The sequence below is a fragment of the Nicotiana sylvestris genome, chromosome 7, assembly GCF_000393655.2.
Source record: "Nicotiana sylvestris chromosome 7, ASM39365v2, whole genome shotgun sequence".
Lineage (NCBI taxonomy): Eukaryota > Viridiplantae > Streptophyta > Magnoliopsida > Solanales > Solanaceae > Nicotiana > Nicotiana sylvestris.
This window is the reverse complement of record NC_091063.1, coordinates 141,352,595-141,359,491: the sequence shown is the minus strand read 5'-3', so window position 1 is coordinate 141,359,491 and position 6,897 is coordinate 141,352,595. Positions and strand designations below refer to the sequence as shown.

Sequence of the window (6,897 nt, the reverse complement as noted above, 5' to 3'; positions counted from 1 at the left end):
ATTTAATTTAGGCCCAATATAGCTATTTCAACTCATTTTTACTCTTTTACTTTATTTTACTACAAGAAAATAAAAATTAAAAAAATATTTTATTTTATGTACCTTTAATAAAGTAAAAAAAAATAAAAAAATATATACAAAAATAGTACCTTAATTTTATCTTTATATAATCTTGAAAAATACAAAAAAATATATGTAATAGTTTCATGTTTTAATATAGTTTAGGTTAATTAATTAGAATTTATTTTTGCATCATGTAGTATAGTTATCTTATATTAAGGGAATTTAGCTATGGTTTTAATTAATAGTTTTTGGAGTCTTCATAGTCCAAAATTGAAAGACAAAAAAAAAACATGGTCCAACCCAATTACCCTTGGCCCATTCTTCTCAACCCATTAGCCCATTTAAGTGCAAGATTTAATCCTAACCTTTTATTTTCTTCTAATCCAATGGCAATCATCCTTTCCCACTTCCATATAAAATACCCAATTATAGAAACCCTACCCTAAGTTTTTCAATTCCTAGACCTAGACTACATTTAGAGGATCAGACCTAGACTCTATGAAGGGTGCCGTTTTTCAGCTGACACCGAGGAGACCTTTCATCTTCTCCAAATATACAAAAACCTAGAGATACCCTGAGGATCGGCGTCTTCAAAAACACCCCAAGCGACCCCCTCGTTCCATCTTCTTCTTCATTCCAATAACTGCTTCCAGCAGCCTAACGCCCCAGCACATCTCACCAGCCCGTCGCCGTCTCTCACGACTCCGTCCAGTGACTCCTCGCCGGAAACCAACCCCACCGGAGAAACCAGAACTTATGCCAAATGCTCTGCTAGAAAACGCAGCAACACAGCTAGGAAAACCAATCTAGACAGCCCGCTTCTGCCCTGTTCTCACCCAGTCAAAGTTCTGTCCATTTTTGAGTTCTCCGGCGAGCTTCAAGGTTATCCGTGGTCGCTGTTCATGGGTTCCGTTCCAGCTCCGTCCTTGGTTTGTTGTGTTTGAGTTTAATGTTACTAGTTAAATGCTGTTTGAATGAAAAATGGGATTGGGAAGAGTTCAAATGAGTATTTGTTGGTAAACAGTAAGTTCTCTGTTCAATTTTATATTGTTGCTTCTTGTTCGCTTATGATTAGATTATTAGTTTCAGAATTTGGGTATTATTTTGTGCGTATGGAGAATATCAAGTTGTGATTAATCATATTATCATTGTGCATCTGAAGGCATAGTGTAATATTTTGGTTTATTAGCTTCATGTTTGCATTATAGATAAATGGATGTTCATGAAATTTGCTGCAGTTACTAGTATTAATGATTTGTTGACCAATGATGTGAATGGGCTGGCCGTTAAATCTGATTTTTTAGGAGTTGATTAAGCTTTGATCGATAATTTACTTGGGATTATCGTAGATGAAACTATTTCAATAAAGTGGTTTAGGAAATGTAACCTTTATGTAGGCACATAGATAAATCATCACAACTACGAGTATGATTCACATGGCGTGGTTGTGATACTTAATCCCTAATTAGTTTTAAATATGAATATCCTAGTTCATTTAGTTGGATGCCTTTTCCTTTAATATTTGAGGCGCGCCATGCCAAATAAAACCCTTAAGCCCGTGGCCCTCGCAAACTAGTTAACTCCTTAGAAATCGAGACGTGCCATTTAGTTGAATTTCCATGGCCCTCACAAACTTGAAAGTGTGGAGTTGCTTTAGGCACGTTACTTTAATAATTTACCTTCCTAAATTTGGGTGCGCATTTATATGACCCAAATCCAAATCTCAACAATGTTAGATTAAAATATGTCGAGGAACGCGGGTGTATTTGTGTGACGTGGTTCAAGACGTATTTTAATAACGTTGCAATCTTCCTTAAAATGAATAAAAGTGGTTATAAAGTTAAAATTGTACCATAGGCTAAAACATGTGTTAAAATCAGTAAATACGCCAATTATAACAGTTGAGCGACCGTGCTAGAACCACGGAACTCGGGAATGCCTAACACTTTCTCCCGGGTTAACAGAATACCTTACCCGAATTTCTGTGTTCGCGGACTGTAAAACAGAGTTAATCTTTCCTCGATTTGGGATTTGAACCGGTGACTTGGGACACCCTAAATTATCTTAAGTGGCGACTCTGAATCTTTAAACAAATAAATCTCGTTTCGATTGTCACTTTAAGTTGGAAAAAACTCCTTATATATACCCTTCCGGGGGTGTAGGAAAAAAGGAGGTGTGACAGATGGCAGAACTAACACTAGAGTTGTGGTCAAGGCAGTCTTGAGCTTCTGAAAGCTCACCTTACACTCATCCGACCACCTAAAAGGAGCACCCTTTTGGGTCAATTTGATTAAGGGCGATGCAATAGACGAGAAAACCTAAATGAACCGACGGTAGTAGCCAGCAAAACCAAGAAAGCTCCAAATCTCTGTGGCTGAGGATGGTCTGGGCCAACTCTGAACTGCCTCTATCTTCTTCGGATCAACCTGAATACCCTCGTTGGACACCACGTGATCCAAGAACGCTACTGAACTGAGCTAAAACTCATACTTGGAGAACTTGGCATAAATTTTCTCCTCCCTCAGCCACTGCAATACAAATCTCAAATTCTCAGCGTGTTCCTTCTGGATACGAGAGTACACCAGGATACCATCAATGAATACAATAATGAACAAGTCGAGATAAGGACGAAACACACTGTTCATCAAATGCATGAACTCTACTGGGGTGTTAGTCAGCCCAGAAGACATCACAAGAAACTCATAATAACCATATCGGGTCCTCAAAGCTGTCTTAAGAATGTCTGAGTCCCTAATCTTCAACTGGTGATACCATGACCTCAAGTCGATCTTAGAGAACTCCCTGAAGCTGGTCGAATAAATCATCAATACAAGGCAAATGATACTTGTTCTTGATGGTGACTTTGTTCAACTGCATGTAATCAATAAATATTCACATAGTGTCATCCTTCTTCTTCACAAATAGAACTGGTGCACCCCAAGATGACACACTAGGCCGAATAAACCCCTTATCAAGGAGTTCCTGAAGCTGCTCCTTTAATTCCTTTAACTCCGTTAGTGCCATACGATACAACAACAACAACAACAACGACCCAGTAAAGTCCCACTAAGTGGGGTCTGGGGAGGGTAGTGTATACGCAGACCTTACCCCTACTTCGATAGGGTAGAGAGGCTATTTTCGATAGACCCTAGGCTCAGGAAGATAAAAATAAAACAAGAAAACAAGAAAAGACAATTCATCAGTAATGACAGCATAACCATAGAAATAATGACAACATCCTAAAAATCATAGAATAGATGATAGGCAATTGCCATAACCCATAACTAAGGTCTAGAGCTATGGAAAACAGTAAGGTTAGTGTGGACTCTACATTAACCACAAGCCTATCTAGGACCAACCTACTCAAACTCGCTTCACCCCCGGAATGGAGGAGGGGAAGCTCGGCTACCACCATATCCTACCACCCTAATGCTCGACCTCCAAACCTTCCTATCAAGGGCCATGTCCTCGAAAATCTGCAATCGTGTCAGGTTCTGCCTGATCACCTCTCCCCAATACTTCTTAGGCCATCCTCTACCTCTTCTCGAACCCACTAAAGCCAGCAACTCACATCTCCTCACAGGAGCATCCGAGCTTCTCCTCCGCATGTGCCCGAACCATCTAAGCCTCGCTTCCCGCATCTTGTCTTCCACAGAGGCCACACCCACCTTCTCACGAATATCGTCATTCCTAATCTTATCTATCCTAGTGTGCCCGCACATCCACCTCAACATCCTCATCTCAGCTACCTTCATCTTCTGGATATGAGAGTTCTTAACTGGTCAGCACTCTTCCCCACACAACATGGTAGGTCGAACCACCACCCTATAAAACTTACCTTTGAGTATCGGTGGCACTTTCTTGTCACATAAGACTCCAGACGCTAACCTCCATTTCGTCCACCCCACTCCTATGTGGTGAGTGACATCCTCGTCAATCTCTCCATCCCCTTGAATAACCGACCCAATGTACTTGAAACTACTTCTCTTGGGATGACCTGTGATCCAAGGCTCATCAATCAGTACTATGTCATCAGCGAATAACATGCACCATGGCACTTGCCCTTGAATACGGTGTGTTAGTGCATCCATCACTAAGACAAATAAGAACGGACTAAGCGTTGATCCTTGGTGTAAACCTATAACAACCGGGAAATACTTAGAGTCGCCTCCTACAGTCCTTACCCTGGTCTTAGCTCCATCATACATGTCCTTGATCGCTCTAACATAAGCTACCGGCACACCTTTTACCTCCAGACACCTCCATAGCACCTCCCTAGGGACCTTGTCATACGCTTTCTCCGAGTCAATAAACACCATGTGTAGATCTTTCCTCCTATCCCTATACAGATCCACCAACCTCCTAATAAGATGGATAGCTTCCGTGGTCGAGCGACCTGGCATGAACCCGAACTGGTTGTCAGATATAGACACTATCTTCTGTACCCTCGCCTCCACCACCCTCTCCCAAACTTTCATGGTATGACTTAGTAACTTGATACTCATATAGTTGTTACAACACTGAATATCACTTTTGTTCTTGTACAATGGAACCACTGTACTCTACTTCCACTCATCTGACATCCTCTTCATCCTAAAAATACCATTAAATAGCCCAGTGGAATAAAAATGGGCTGAGTTCCCGACACCAAATTAATACCGGAGTCAATATCCCTATCCGGCGGCATGCCCGGTAAGTTTGTAGGAAACATATCCAAAAATATCTTGCACCACCGGAACTGAATCAATAGTAGGAGCTTCTACACTAACATCCCTCACAAATGCTAAATAAGAAAGACAGCCCTTCCCAACTATCCGCTAGGCCTTCAAGAATGAAATCACCCTACTGGGAACATAATCCAATAAACCTCGCCACTCAATCCGTGGCAACCCCGGCATAGCTAATGTCACCGTCTTAGGGTGACAGTCCAGAATAGCATGATGTGAAGACAACCAATCCATGCCCAATATCATATCAAAGTCAATCATACTAAGCAGCAACAGATCAACTCTAGTCTCTAATCTCCCAATTGCCATTACACACGATCGGTATATACGGTCCAAAATAATAGTATCGCCACCGGCATAGACACATGAATAGATGAAACTAGAGACTCATGGGGCATGTCCAAATAATGAGCAAAATATGACGACACATATGAATAGGTGAAACCAGGGTCAAATAATATAGAAGCATCTTGATGACATACAAAGATAATACCTGTGATCAATATGTCGGAAGCAATGGCATCTATTCTGGCAGAGAGTGCATAGATACGGGCCTGACTGCCACCTGACCGGCCTCTCCCTCTAGGGCGACCCCTAGCTGAATGTCCTCCACCCCGAGCTGGCTAGGCGGATGGTGAAGTAACTGGTGCTGAAGTCGAAGGTACTCCTCTGCTGAGATGAACTTCCCATAAGGCGGGGACAGAACCTCTTGATATGACCCAAATCTCCATACTCAAAGCAACCTCTCCCTGCAAATGGTAGTGGGGAATGAAGGGAGCCCCGAGCACCGGATACCCGCTAGAAGGACCCAACATAGATGAACCCTGAGTTAATGGTGCATGAGACAAACTCTGAGCTGGAAGGGCACTGAGAGATGAGTGGCCCTGCTGAGAACCATGGCCAGATGTTGCACCACGGTGAACTGGGCGGGCCATCTAAGCATGCCTATAAAAACGACCTCTATCGTGATGAAACTGACCCCTAGAAGGAACACCACCAAAACTACCTGAACCACGAGAACTCTTGGCCTCCCTCTTAACCCGCTCCTGACTGCAGACTAACTCTATCTCCCGAGAAATGTCAACAACCTCCTCAAAAGTAGCACCAGTCTTCCTCTCTCCAGTCATAAGTATCCGCAGATGATATGTGAGGCCATCAACGAACATCTTGATCCTCTCCCTGTCCATGGGAACCAAACAAACAGCATGAGGGGCCAACTCAGAAAATCTTATCTCGTACTACATCACCGTCATACCATCCTGACACAACTGGTCGAGCTGTCTGTGCAGCTCTTCTCTGCGAGACCGCAACACATACTTCTCCAAGAAGAGAACAGAAAACTCCTGCCATGTAAGTGGCGCTGCACCAACTGTCTTACGCCTCTCATAAGCCTCCCACCAAGTTAAGGCAGCTCCAATGAACTAGAATGTAGTGAATGAGACCCCACTGGTCTCTAGAATACCTGTTGTACGGAGCATCCTCTGACACTTGTCCAAGAAATCCTAGGCGTCCTCGCCCTTTGCACCGCTAAAAATTGGAGGCTGGAGCCTCCCAAACCTCTCCAATCGACGCTGCTCATCATCAGGCATGACTGGAACCACATAATCCTGAGTAGGTGCAACCAGTTGGGCTGGCGGTGCTCCTAATGTCTGAAGTCCCTGTACCACCTTCTCTGGTGTACGGGTAGCGGGAGTCTGAGTACCTCCCCTAGCCTGGGAAGTGTCTGCTGCAGTAGAAATAGTGACCACCTGAGCAAGACTGGTGTACACATCAAAATCTCAGCTAAGGTCTCCTAAAGACCTGGAATCACGAAGGGCACAATTGGTGCCTAAGCTGGTCTCGCTGGTGCATCCACAACTAGGACCTAACCCTGAACGGGGGCAACTGGTAGATCTGCAGGTGCTGCCCTAGCTGTTGTGTGGGCTACACCTATGTCCCTACCACGGCCTCTACTGCGACCTCATCCTCTCGCGGCCCTGACTGGTAGTACTGGTGGCTATCCATCCTACCCAGTAGCACGTGTCCTCACCAACTGTGAGAGAACAGAACAATAGAAGTTCAGTTACCAGTATCAACAGATTCGCACGATAAGAATTCAAGAATGTGA

The 6,897-nt window shown here is 43.5% G+C and overlaps 1 pseudogene; it reads right to left on the bottom strand.

Moving 5' to 3' along the window:
• Positions 1 to 653: 653 nt before the first annotated feature.
• Positions 654 to 4,541, bottom strand: LOC138873862 (uncharacterized; annotated as a pseudogene).
• Positions 4,542 to 6,897: the final 2,356 nt, after the last annotated feature.